The sequence below is a fragment of the Chelonia mydas genome, chromosome 11 (genome assembly GCF_015237465.2).
Source record: "Chelonia mydas isolate rCheMyd1 chromosome 11, rCheMyd1.pri.v2, whole genome shotgun sequence".
Classification (NCBI taxonomy): Eukaryota; Metazoa; Chordata; order Testudines; family Cheloniidae; genus Chelonia; species Chelonia mydas.
In genome coordinates, this window is record NC_051251.2 from 2547199 (window position 1) to 2561534 (window position 14336).

Sequence of the window (14336 nt, forward strand, 5' to 3'; positions counted from 1 at the left end):
GAGGAAACAAGCCACCCCAGGGATGTAGCAATCGGGCTGGAGGATGGGAGTCTGATGAAATGGGATTCATCCATCTGACCAGAGCCCAGGCACTTCCAGGAAACGGTAGCCATGAAATCAGCGACACCCTCCCTGGGACAGCCCGTCCCGTTGGGCGCCCTGATGCTGTTTCACAACACGACCCCGTACAGCCGTGGAGGGGTGGTGCTGTGGGTGGGCGTGTGCTGGGGTTGTTTGAAGGGGCGAGTCTAGGGCAGGCGAATGGAGGCAGTGGGTAGAGTTGCATGGCACATGCCCACCTGCGTAATTGTCCCATGGGCTGCCTCTGCCTCCGGACCCCCTGCAGTGCAACCAACTGAGATTCTTGTAGAGCCGTCCCTGGGGATTGAACCCAGGCCTGCTAAAGCATGAGCCACCGGACTAATCCCCTGCAGGAACTGCTTGCAGGAGATGCCTCTCCTCTGTGGGCCGGTCTCTGAGAGGGACATTTAACCCTAATGAATGCACGTGGCAGCTCCTGCTTTCAGTTGGGGGGCTGGGCAACTTTCCCAAGGACCCTGCAATTATTTTTCTTCTCTTTTTCCCGGAGCTCCCTCTCTGGTGCTGCAGGGCCCGGCACGGATGACCGTACCCGAGGTGAGCGCTCGGCAGAGCCGAGCCTCTCCTGTGTGTGATGCATCCACCCCTGCCCCCCGCGGGGGGAGCTGCCCAAGGCCCATCCATGCCGAGTGAGTCACAGAGTCTGTGGCCAGCTGGGACTGCCATGATCCTCTACTTCAGTGATGCCCAAACTCTTCCTCCTTCTTACCAGTCTGAATTTGTCTAGCTTCAACCTCCAGCCTGTGGCTTATGGCAGACCTTGTCTGCTAGACTGAGGAGCCCTCTGTTGTCAAATTTCAGTTCCTGTGGATCCACTTATAGACTGTGAAAAAGAGAAGTGACGTTCTCTTGGTTAAGCTAAATAGATAGAGCTCCTTCAGTCTGTCGCTACGAGGCGGGTTTGCTAATCCTTTGATCATTCTCGGGGCTCTTCTCTGACCTCTCTCCAATTCACCAACATCCTTCTTGCCCTGGGGGCCCCAGAACGGGACCCAGGATTCCAGCAGCGGTCGCACCAGGGTTGAATCCGGTGGTTATACAACCTCCCTCCTCCTGCTCCACATTGCCACCGCGCAGGGGCGGCAGGTGTCGAAGGCCCGGGGAGGCTAAGCCTCCCGAAGCCCAGGCTGTGGCCCCGCCCACCCTCTGCCCGAGGCCCCGCCCTCGCTCCCCTCCTCCCCTGAAGCCGGCAGACTCAGGCTGTTCGGGCCGGCGCAGCTGGGGTGGCTCGGACCAGCCGGCGCAGCTAGGGCGGGCCAGCCGGGGCTCCTCCGGCTACAGGGGGGAGGGGAAAGGGGGCTCGGGGCTCTGGCCGTGGGGGGCGCTCGGGGCTCCGGTGGGCGTGGCCAGGGGGCTAGCCTCCCCAAGGGGTTCCCTCCCCAAGGGGTTCCCTCTACTGGAATGGAGGCTGGAGGAGCAGAGGGCAGTGTTTCAATAGGCCTGAAGAAGCAGCGACGGACCTAGGCCCCTGCGACTCAGACACTTGCCTTTAGTCCCGCGAGGAGCCCCCTGAGTCCCGATGGCAAAACCAGCCTCGGGGCTGATTCAAGAGGCGGCGTTCCTGGGCTCACGCCCAGCTGGTAACTCTGGCTCGGGGCAGGATCCCCAGCACCCCCCTCCCTCGGTTCCTACCGTCTCCTCTGCTGGCTCACGCCCACGGCAGGCGCTCCGGGTTTAGATGTGGAACCGGATCCGGATCGGTACAGCGGTAGCAGGGATCACACCCGCAGCTGCTAGCTCTGAGGGCACAAGCCTCTGGCTAGCTCCACACCCGGCCCCGGGGCTCGGGGCGGGGGGAATGAGACAGGTGGGGGGGATCTAGAGCCCAGCGTCTCCCAACCATCACAAGGTTTGTTTGAGCTGATGGGGGGCAGGGGAGCCCAGGGGCTGGCCCGGGTTCAGCAGTGAGTGCATGGCACTGGAAACGACACACTCAGACCGAGGGGAGTTGGGATCCTGCCGCTGCAGCCCAGAAAGGGAAACCAGGAGCCAGCACCGGCGCTGGTCCACCTCGGTGCGGCCTCGTCTGCACGGACTAAGGTCAATCCACCGGGGGAAGGATTTAACATCACTTCTCCCTGCCCTTGCAATCAATGGTCTAGTTATTACATAGACCTGCCGCAAGTGCAGGGGACTGGACTAGATCGGGGTTTCTCAAGGACCGGGCTGTGGGCCAGCGCTGGTCCCCGAGATCTCCCTGGTGCGGTTTAGGAAGGGAGAAAGCCAGTCCCTGGTATCAAAGAGGCTGAGAAACACTGAGCTAGATGCCCTGGTGAGGTCACGGCTCGGATGGCTGAGATTCCAGCAGAGGGAGCCATTGCCTGACTTTACAGTGAAATCGCTGCAGAAGTTCGTCCGTCCAAAAGCTCCACGGCCCACTCCAGTGTCCAGCCCCAGCCCACAACTCAGGGGGCAGATCTGCAAAGCCCAGGCTGGTTTGGTCCTGGCTATCTCAGTCGCTCCCTTTCCCACTCACTCTCTGTCTATCCCTAGGTTTTCTCATGAACCCGCCTTCTCCCACCCGGGGGAGGATCTACGCGCTTTCGGGACCCCTGAAGCGGTGCGGGAGGAGGGGCTGCAGAGGAGATGTGATCCCTGAGATGCGGTGGGCTGCTCTTGGGATGAGGCAGGACTCCGGGGATCTGGACTGAGCCCCTGCTGCTCCACAGACTCCCCATGTCCCCATCCTGCTTGGGCTGTGAGCTCTCTGGGACTGGGACTGGCTCTTCCTATCATGTATGTGCAGTGCCTGGCGCAATCTGAGGGACCCTGATTTCCACTGAGACCCCCAGGTGCTACTGAAATAAATAATAAACTCCAGATAAAGACAGAGGGGCTCGCACTGGAATGATGCTGGGGTTCCTGTACCAGGTGGAAGGGCCCTGCTGGGCTTTGGAGAGCCGGCTCTGCCTACCCCTTCAGAGCGTGAGAGCTTTCCCGAGTGCACAGACGCACAAATATACTCAGCGTGCCTGGCAAATGAGGGGCCCAGCAGCAGCTGGCATCTTGTCTGCGTTCTTCGAAGTGAGGCCATTGGGGGTAAGGCACGGGTGATCGGGGAGCCACGGGGAATTGGGTCTGACACGCTCCTGATCGGGGAGCCGCAAGGAATGGGTCTGACCTGCTGCAGATCGGGGAGTCGCGGGGAATTGGGTCTGATGCCCTGCCAACAGGGAAGTCAAAGGGAATTGGGGCATGTTGGAACTGGAGGTTCTTTTCCTCCAAACGACTTGTATTGTTTTTAAAAAGCACTAACATCCCAGGTACCAGGGAGTGGGAAGCAGAAGCATCACAAAGCAATCCCTGCTCCTGGTGCATGCCTGAGCAGCCGAGATAAGGTACAGGCTCTCCCACTCTTGGCTCCCACCCAAGAGAGGGCCCTAGTGTGAGCGGCTCAGGAATTTGTTGATGGAATTCCAATTCCCTGAAACCAAAAAAAAGGGGTGGGCCAGACCAATGTCCCACTTCGAAAAGAAGTTTTGAAAACGACAAATGGTCCCGGTTTGACAGTTTTGCAATGAAAAGTTTGCATTTTTCAGGCTGATACGACATTTTGTTTTGCTATTTGCTTATTTATAGTAAAAAAATTAAACGGGTAAAACTCGAATTGAAACATTTCAAAATTAGCCAAGGGAAACGTTTCCATTGGCCCAACACGAAGATTTTTGAAATTTTGATATTTTCGCCCCGATTTGGGACAGGAAAAAAATTTTTAAGTCCCCCAAATTCGCACAGGCCAAGAAACCGCTTCCTGCCCAGCTCTTGTCCAGGGTCAGTGCAAAGCCCGGTGAATTTAGATGCATTTGGTGTTTTACCCTTTTCAAGGGCACGTGGCTGTGAGAGCCAGTGTCTCCCTGCCCAGACAAATCATAGAATCATAGAATATCAGGGTTGGAAGGGACCTCAGGAGGTCATCTAGTCCAACCCCCTGCTCAAAGCAGGACCAATCCCCAATTAAATCATCCCAGCCAGGGCTTTGTCATTGTTAAAAACTTCTAAGGAAGGAGATTCCACCACCTCCCTAGGTAACGCATTCCAGTGTTTCACCACCCTCCTAGTGAAAAAGTTTTTCCTAATATCCAACCTAAACCTCCCCCACTGCAACTTGAGACCATCACTCCTTGTTCTGTCATCAGCTACCACTGAGAACAGTCTAGATCCATCCTCTTTGGAACCCCCCTTCAGGTAGTTGAAAGCAGCTATCAAATCCCCCCTCATTCTTCTCTTCCGCAGACTGAACATCCCCAGTTCCCTCAGCCTCTCCTCGTAAGTCACGTGCTCCAGATCACAGGCTCCGTTGCCTTGAAACAGGAGCTTGCCTGGGGTGGCCCAGTTGTGCGCCCATTGAAGTCAATGGCAAAATGCCCACTGAATTCCACCGGAGCAGGCCCTTTCGGTAAAGGGCTAGATACTGCACCAATGGTGGCCACCTCTGGGTATCATGCAGGAGATCAGACTAGCTGAGCGTAGTGGTCTCTTCTGGCTTTCAAATCCGCGAACCAAAGGAAAGGCTCTCGTTGAGTCCCATGGGCCCAGGGAGCTATCAGAGCGCGCCAGATTCCCGCTGGTCACGAGTTTGAATTCGGCCTCTGCCATTGACTAGGCATCAGACACCGAGGCTGCCATGCTCAAACCTGGGAGCCCACAAGTCGGCGCTGACGGGTACAATTTTCAAGGGCCAAGGTGACTTAGGGACCCAAATTCCCATTTTGCAGAAGCGCTCGGGAGCTTATGCGACACTGAAGGGTGCTTTTGAAACCGGGCCCTGGCATCTGCTTTTTAAGGCTATGTAAGGGAAAGCACCTGGGGCCAGTGTCCCTCTAATGTTCCCCACCCATGGGCACCAATCTGGAGGGGATGTGCGACACGACCCTGTGTGACATTATCACCTTCATATTGATGCACATACCAAAATGAATGGGGTGGGGGTGGGGCCGAGGGGTTCGGAGGGCGGGAGGAGGCTCAGGGCTGGGGCAGAGGTTGGAGTGCGGGGGGTGGGGGGCGGAGTCAGGGCTCCAGGTGGGGATGGGGGCTCTGGGGTGGGGCCAGGGATGAGGGGCTCAGGGCTGGGGCAGAGGGTTGGGGGTGCCGGGTGGGAGCAAGGGCTCTGGCTGGGGGTGCGGGATCTTGGGAGGGACTGGGGATGAGGAGTTTGGGGTGCAGTGGGGCTCCCTGGGGCTATGGTGGGGAGAGAGGACTCTCCCTAGCTCTCTCTCCCCATGGCGGCAGCACCTGGGCTGGGGGGGGAGAGGGGCTTCTCCCCCAGCCACAGCAGGTCCAGGCCAGGCTGGGGCAGGGGCACCTGTCCGCCGGCCGCGGCAGGGCCGGGGCTGGGCTTGGTCGGGGATGAGGGAAGGGGCGCTGCTAAGCCCCGCCGCTTAGAGGGAACTTAGCCTCCGACGTCATTCTTCAGTGCAGTCATGGTGGCTGCATCTGGCCCCCGGGGGCTCCGTGTCTGGCCATCGTGATTTGGGGGGCATGTGGCCACAAGCACAAGCACAAGCATGTGGCCACAAGCACTCCGATCACTACAAAGAACAGCAGGAGAGTGAGTTTGTGTGTGTATGGGGGTGGGGGGGTGAGAAAACCTGTATTTGTGCTGGAAATGGCCCACCTGGATTTTCATGCAGGTTGTAAGGAGAGTGGTCACTTTGGATAGGCTATTACCAGCAGGAGAGTGAGTTTGTGTGTGTGGTTTTTGGAGGGGGGTGAGAGAACCTGGATTTCTGCAGGAAATGGCCCACCTTGATTATCATACACATTGTGAAGAGAGTGGTCACTTTGGATGGGCTATTACCAGCAAGAGAGTGAGTTTGTCTGTGGGGGGGCGGAGGGTGAGAAAACCTGGATTTGTGCTGGAAATGGCCCTTCTTGATGATCACTTTAGATAAGCTATTACCAGCAGGAGAGTGGGGTGGGAGGAGGTATTGTTTCATGGTGTCTGTGTATATAATAATGATATTCTGCAATTTCCACAGTATGCATCCGATGAAGTGAGCTGTAGCTCACGAAAGCTCATGCTCAAATAAATTGGTTAGTCTCTAAGGTGCCACAAGTCCTCCTTTTCTTTTTGCGAATACAGACTAACACGGCTGTTACTCTGAAACCTACAAAGAACTTGCGCATGTGGCTATTGTGCTATTAATGGAGTTTCCAACACCCGTTGTACGTGAGCGGGCACTTCCCTTTCTCGAGAGCAAATCCAGAACCAAGCTCGGGGCCCAACCCGGGAGGCTGCCGGAAAAGAGAAGTGCTGAACGAATTCCCTTCCCAGAACCTGGTGAAACAAACTGCAAGTTTGTTGATATTTACAACTACTTTGCTGCAAAAAAGCCATCGGAGAGGTTTTGTTTCAGCAGACTTGTTTGGAAATGGATCTCGTTAGTGACCAGCGGGTGGTTTCTGCAGTGTTGTAGATTTAGTCTTTTCTTGACATGACACTTTCCCTCCCACGAGTGCTCTGTTTAACTGTCAAAACGGCGGCCACTGTGAATTTACTGAGGTTGAACAATTCGTTTGAGAGCCACCGGCCCAGCCATTCTTCAAAAGCCCACGAGGTGCCTGTCTGCTTCTCTAGGCACCTGAATACTTTAAAAACCTGGCCTTTCGGCTCTTTTGAGACTGTTCCTCAGAGCCCGGCGCTCTGTGTGCGGGGGAGGGATCTCAGTGGGGACTGCGTGTGACTCAGCTCCCAGCCCCAGGCTGGTTCCTCATTCTTGAAAAGAAACAAACCCTAAATCAGATTGACGCTGCCCCATCTGTTAGCTCTATGGGCGTCTCCTGGCCCCACACCCTGTCCCCTGGGGGTGCCAGGTCCCTGGTGGCCCGGAGACAGGTGTAACCTCGGTCAGGCTTTCCTATGGATCGGCAGTAACCTTCCCTGGAAATGCTGATGCAAAACCACTCTCCAGTCTCCTCTCTGGAGTGGTGGGCCAGCTGGGCTAGCTTCCCAGATGCCATCTCAGCCCTCTGAGTGCCCAGATTGAACACCGCTCATCAACAGCAATGCTGGTTCGTTATTACTGGTCACCCCTGTTGTGTTCAGAAACCTCCTTCCATCTCCAGCGCTCTCCAGGTGTTCTTTGCATACTCAGCACGCCGCACATCTGGGGAACACCAGTCTGGTCATGGGCCCTACAGCGGGGCAGAGAAAGGACCAACAAGAGCCAGTGGCTGGAAGCTGGAGTGAGACAACTGAGACTGGAAACGAGGGGCGGGTGTCCCAGGGCGACCGGCCCCTTTATGCCTTCTGAACGCCCAGCTGGGAGGAACAATGGGTGATCGGTGAAGGAGCAGAATCAGAATTACCCAGGCTCAGCCCTGGCTGCAGAGGAGGAATTGAGTGTGCGCTGCGGCCAGCGACAAGCCATCGCACTGCCTGGCCCAGAGGCGGAGGGGGCGCCGGGGGAGCCGCGGGGTCTTGCTCTGGCTTTGTAGTGCCGATCCTTTCTGTTAAGAACGGAGGGGGTGCACGTTAGTACCCGGAGGCCTGCTTAGCCTCGTTCGTGCTCTGGGGGAGGGGAAATCGAGGCAGGGCTCACCCGGGGTGCTACACCTGACTGCAGTGGGGTATGCAGGGCAGTGATGCCAGCACAGATATTTCGGGGTGGGGGTGGGGGGCGGATTCCCACACATGAGCCGAGGCCGGCAGGAGTCGAGTTCTGGGCGGACTCCCCGGCTCTCCGCCGTACAGGAACAGACGCTCCGTGCACCAGGTCCCAGTGCCGCTTGGCCCAGCCGGCGGCCGCCCCCCGTCTGGACTGAGGGTGGCTGGGGCCAGTGTCGGTAGCGTTGTGACCACGCAGCCAGAGCGACTCTCTGGACTGCTCTGGAAAAGCAGCCGTGCTGACTTCGTACAGGGCCCCGGCTCACAGGTGGCCGGGCCACGGCCCCTGGCTGCGCGGCCTGTGGGAATTTGAGCCAGGGTAAAAACCTTCACGCGTCACCCCCAGCCCTTCTGAGCCAGTGCCAGTGGTGCCCTCCCGTGCAGGAGGGTAACTAACCAGAGGAACAATCTAGCGAGGGACAGGCTGGATTCTGGCAATTTGTACATCAAGAGCGGAGGTTTTTCTAAAAGCTCTGCACTAGTGCAAACAGGGGTTACTTCAGGGCAGTCCCATGGCCTGGGTTACCCAGGGGGGTCAGACTGGAGACCACAATGGGGCCAGACTTCCACCCATTCTCTCTGGTCTCACTGCTTCATTCCCCCTGCCTCCAGCCTTCCCCAACGCCCCCCTCTCCCCACCCCACCCGCACATGGCTTCCTGCTACAGATTTAAAGAAACAGGACCCATTTCCTCACTGTCCTTACATAAGAATGGCCAGACTGGGTCAGACCAAGGGTCCATCTAGTCCAGAGTCCTGTCTTCCGACAGTGGCCAATGCCAGGTGCCCCAGAGGGAATGAACAGAACAGTCAATCATCGGGGGATCCATCCCCTGTTGTCCACTCCCAGCTTCTGGCAGTCAGAGGCTAGGGACACTCAGAGCATGGGGTTGAATCCCTGACCATCTTGGCTACTAGCCATTCGTGGACCTATCCTCCATGCACTTACCGAGTTCCCTTATCCTAAACTGGTGTGGAATGCTGCTCTGCACAGTTACGCATCTGCCATGTTCCAGCCCAGAGGTGGCTGCATTTCAGTGGTGGGCGTGGTGGCTCCTCTTTAACAGCGTGTTACCTGTGTAAATATAAAGTTGTGACGTTTAACGAGAGCCGACGGGTGGAAGCAGAAACGATCGAAAGTCAGGCTGGAAATAAGGTGCATGGGTTTACCAGTTTGGGGAGTTAGCCCCTGGAGCAGCTTACTGCTGAATATGGTGGGTCTGTCCTTACTCAGAGTCTTCACAGCTCGTTCCAAAAATATGCTTCAGCTAAACCACCAGTTGGGGGTGAGGTGCAGGAATCGCTGAGGGAGGTTCTCTGGCCAGTGCTACGCAGGAGGTCAGGCTAGAGCGGGGTGGGCAAATTATGGCCAGGGGGCCGCATCCGGCCCTTCAGACGTTTTAATCTGGCCCTCGAGCTCCAGCCAGGGAGCAGGGTCCAGGGCTTGCCTCACTCCGCACAGCCCCCCGGAAGCAGCGGCACGTCCTCCCTCCAGCTCCTATGCGTAGGGGCAGCCAGAGGGCTCCACACACTGCCCCTGCCCCAAGTGCCGCCCCCACAGCTCCCATTGGCCGGGAACCGTGAGCATTCATGGCCTGCCATACATACAATTTCCATCCCCAGAGGTGGCCCTCAGGCCAAAAAGTTTGCCCACCACTGGGCTAGATGATCATAAAGTTCCTGACTGGCTTTAAAAACTACGAGTCTAGATGTTGTTTTGGGTGCTTTCAGAAGGATAGGTGCTGGGTCCACATATAATCTTTATTAATCTGTATTATTTATATATTTATTATCTTCCTGCTGAGACACAATCTGAGGATTTGGTATCTTCCGGGTGACTGCTGGTACCGCCACAAAGCATGCAGACCCAAGCCATTTCCGGCCACCCTTGCACTGCCTCCAGGGGAAAAGCCAGTGGAACTGGACAGAGAGGGAGCCATGCTCTAGAATTCTCGAGGCGGGTGGAGGATTCACCACTCGCCTCTACGGGGTGGAACTATAAAACAATAGGAAAACGATCATTTCCCACTGATTTGCACAGCACTTTCCCCTGAAGCCCAGCCATGGGGCTAGGCAGGTAAGTGAAGGAACTGCTGGAACCGAGACAGGAATGTGACTCGCAGGGAGGCTGATCGGAGACACTGGGACTGTAATTTCCTGGTGGCAGTACCTCACCGAAGTCAGGGCTACAACGGCGAGTACCTGGTCACATGACGGGGTTCAGCCAGGGCTGGATTACACAACAAGCAGACTAAGCATGTGCTTAGGGCACCAGCAAGGCAGGGGGCACCACCAAAAAATGATATTTTTTTTGGAAAACATTTGATATTTGATATTTCAAAAAAAGCATCAAAGCAGTCATCATGGGAAAAATCAGAACTTTGTTAGACTTCCTTACACTCCACTCCACACTCTTCCCCCGTTTTTCTGTTCTCTTTTTATTACTTATCCCCACCTACCATGTGCTGCATGCTCTCTCAACCTCGTTGGCCGCAGAGCTGTTGATCGTTCTCCGGTGGCAGTAAGTTTTTTCTCACCAGTCCAGTTACTTTATACATTTTTCTCTGCCTCAACACACCGATGGGCTGTGCTTAAAACATATTTGGGCAATGATCGTGTGCTGAAATCTCTTTCTAATACACGTGCAGTGGCAACAAGTGCAATTCTGGAGTCCTACTCACAGATTGTGGATGCATTAGAAAGTATAACTGAAGACCAATCACAAAAGGGAGAAACTATACGAGAAGCAGAAAACACTGCAAACAAGATGCAAGAACTAGAGTTTGTATTCATGTCGACCATGTGGAATGAAATTGTGCAACACTTTGACCACACAAGTCAAGCTCTCCAAGAAGAAGAATTGGATCTGAACACATGTGCAGACCTCTGCCAATCATTAGCAGACCACTTACACACTTTGAGGAATGATTTTGAATGATTTGAAGATCTATCGAAAGCTATCTTGCCTGATACAAACTACAGAGAAGCCCAGTCCCGCAAGCGAATCAGGGAAAAACAAGCAAATGATAGCTGTGCAACAGAAACAGCATTGAATCCTAGAGACAAATTTCGCGTATCTACTTACTACGCTGTAATCGATACACTTGAAGCTCATACAAAGAGGAGAGGTGAAGCGTACAAAGTACTATCAAGTAGATTTTCTTTTCTAAACGATATGGACTTATCTGGCGAACAATATTCACAAGGTTCCCAAAAGCTCGTTGACTCAGACCCTGTTACTTGAACATGAATCGCTGCGGAGAAGTGAGGCAGTTCCAATGTTACGTGTGCGCAAAGTTTCATGAAACAGGAAAAATGAAATCCAGTCACATTGATCTTCGTGACACAATATCGAAAGACGGAATACGATGGGTACTTCCAAATGTGGAGATCGCACGACGTGTTTTTCTAACACTGATGATGACTAACTGCTCCACAGAACTCTCTTTGTCTCAGCTGAAAAGAACAAAAAACCCTCAGAGAACAACAACGTGTCAGGACAGACTTGATTCACTTTCCCTAGTGTGTATGGAAGCGGACGCGCTTCGTCGAGTCAGCTTCGATGAACTTACCCAGAATTTTGCAATCAGAAAATCTAGAAAGCAGCTATTTTAATTTCAGCATACATGTAAGTTTTGTGTCATTTCGAAAAACAAAATTTTATTTTACGGTATAGTATTGTTTTTATTTTGAATTACATATGGGGGGGGCACCATAATCTTTTCAGTGTTTAGGTCTTAATCCGGCCCTGGGCTCAGCATCCATTGACCCGCCCCAATCACTGTGGTTACATCTGCACTGTTGAGAAATAATCCAATGTAAATAAACCCTAATTCCAACCAGAAAGAGCTCTGGACTAATACAGCTGAGCCTCCGTGGCTATGTGATCACATGGTCACTGTCCAAGCCTCCGTGGCTCTGTGATCACGTGGTCACTTCTTGGTGTCAGACAGGTTCCTTCTGCATTGGCCTGGCCAACTCCTGCAATGGATCTGCCACCTAGAGCCATTGTTTGTTGTCTGGAAGGATGTGAGTTTGCTCAGCTGGGGAGGGAGAGCTGTCACCAGCATGCTGGGTGTTGGCATGAACCAGAAAGCCAGTGTCCCATTTGTAGAGCTGGTGGAAAAGGAAAAGAAGAAACCAGTGACCTTTCAAAGCTGTTCTCGATGCGCGGGGTTTGCGATGGCCCCATCTTCCAGTTTATCGACATGTTTCCAAAAGCGTTTGTTTTGGAAAACAAAAATTGCCTTTAAAAAAAGAGACAAGTTTTGAAAATGAATTGGGGGGCTGGGGAAGCAGGTGGTAAAAAGAAAAAGGACAGAGGGAAAGAGACAACTGAACAATGAAAAAACGGAAATGAACATTTTCAGGGCTTAACTGGTACCAGGGTCAGAACCAAACTTTGACCTCCTCTTAAAGGGCCAGCTCTTCCAGTGACAGTACCCTGGGCATCTATCTTGACCCCAAATCTGGCACTCAGTTTAACCCTGGGCCTATGAGCATAAATCCCTTGGCTCAGGATCTGATTGGAGATGGTTTTACTGCATTGCTGGGCTTTATGAGCATAGCTGCTATGAGTCACAGCTGCTTGGACGGGGGTTGAAATCAGAGCCACAGAAACAAAGGGGAAGGCTCTTGAATAAACAGGAGCTGATATCTGATGGGAGCAGGAAGAGGGGGGTGAAGCGTCTGCCAAGCGGAAAAGAAAAACAACCCATAAAAGCAGCCGTCCACCCAGTCACTGTGAGTTCGGGGCCCGATCTGCCCTTTGCCGGCCCTGGGCTCTGAGTGGGTAGCAATATATGAACAAGGCAAAACCCAGGAAAAGGTCAATTTCACCCTTTATGGTGGACAGTGCTAGCCCCGCCCCCTGCAAAACCTCAGTCCCGCCCCCTGTATAAAGTCAGACCCTCCCTCATTCACCATTCAGCGTCAGAGAGGCCAATGACTGAATGGGACAGAGGGACTGGACTGCCCGCTCCACTCCAGAGTGGGTCACCCCAGGTCCGTGGGCAGGGCAGTGTATAGGGGAAGCTGGAGCGCTCTGGGTATCCCCTGCCGAGGGATAATAGAGGGCTCCAGTCTCCAGGGCTGTTCACCAGGTTGCGAAAAGAAGGCTGGACTTGTCCATGATGCTGAACAGGGGAGGGAGATGGGGCCTTTAATACCGGACTGGAAGGATCTTCCTTATGATGGGTAAACACTCAGGTCCCCCAATTCTTCCTTCCGTCTCCCACACCCAGACTGATGTGCATGTTGATTTCAGTGCACCAGGAGCACTGGGGGCGGGGACCCCCCCGTGATGGACTGTGCCCCAGGATTCACACCCTACACACTTTTGTAATAATCTTTGTACAAAACAGGCCTGGGAGGTATCACTTGAAACCGAATACCTCGCTGGTCAATAACACCATGAGAAAACGTGCGTAGCCACATTCCGTGTCAAGTTATGAACATGAGCCGAAACCATGACTGAAGCATGTTTCCCGGGCAAGTCGGGACAATGGGTAAGTTGGTTTGTCCGAGACAAGAGACAATCTGACACCTCTAGCCAGGTGTTATCAAAGCTGGTGACCCATCACTAAGGCTACGTTTTAGTCATGGGTATTTTTAATAAAAGTCATGGACAGGCCACGGGCTGAGACTGCCCCAGCAGCACCCAGTGTGCCTGGCCTGAAGAAGTCACAGAGGTCACGGAAAGTCACGGAATCCGTGACCTCCATGACAAACACGAAGCCTTAGTCATCACCTGTCAAGTGGCCATTCTCTGCCAAGCCATGGGGGTAGGAACCAACAGATCTGCATCTTAGCAGACAACAGCATGGAACCTCTCTCACCAGGAGACACCTTGTCTCCATCCTCACAGCAGGAATGAACTTCATCTAGGGGTGACCCTCAGGAAAATGCATGTCAAAGGCGGACTGGACTATAGAAGTGAGGGGCAAAAACACCCCAAGCTCTCTCTCCCTCTCTCACTGTCTCTCTTTCACCTAAGAAGACAAAAGAAACAGACTTTGGACTTTGGGAGCAGATCCTGGCCTGAGAATTTGGTCAGCAATGTGACTGGGAACATGTGGTAAGGGGTTTCCCCTTGAACCAAGTCTACTTTGTTAAATTTTAGTATTGGGCAGCATTTTATCTTTAGCTCACTTGTAACCATTTCTGACTTTAATGCCTTTACTTGTACCACATCAAACCTATCTCCTTGCAGTTAAATACACTTGTTTTATTCATTAATCAAAACTAATCCAGTGTTGTGAACTGTGAGGATAACTCCATTTGGGGTAGCAGACTGTTGTATACCGATCCCCTTAGAAGGGCACTGGACCTAATCATAGAAGATATCTGGACTGTCCAGGAGAGGGCAGGACAGTAGAACACACATTTTGCGGGGAAAGCCAGGACTGGGAGTGTGTTGGGATCACCCTGCATGTGGTGACCAAGGCTGGTGGAAACCAGAGTGTGACTGGAGTGTGCTGGCTGGCGGTAGCTATACACAGACACTCAGGGTGTGTGCCGCATGCCAGCGAGCTATTTGTGAGTGGCCCACTGGGGAGCCACAGCAGCAAGGCATTGTGAGGCCACCCAGGTTGCAGGGAAGGAGTGACCCAGCCCCACACTGGTCTGGAATG

At 53.9% G+C, this 14336-nt stretch overlaps 1 long non-coding RNA gene across 1 annotated transcript; it reads right to left on the reverse strand.

Annotated features, from left to right (window-relative positions):
• Positions 1-7413: 7413 nt before the first annotated feature.
• LOC122462393 lies at positions 7414-10845 on the reverse strand. Its single transcript, XR_006284906.1, has 3 exons — positions 10790-10845; positions 8654-8779; positions 7414-7548 (listed from the first exon to the last, which is right to left on the reverse strand). It is a non-coding gene; the product is annotated as an uncharacterized LOC122462393 (long non-coding RNA).
• Between the last annotated feature and the right edge of the window lie 3491 nt (positions 10846-14336).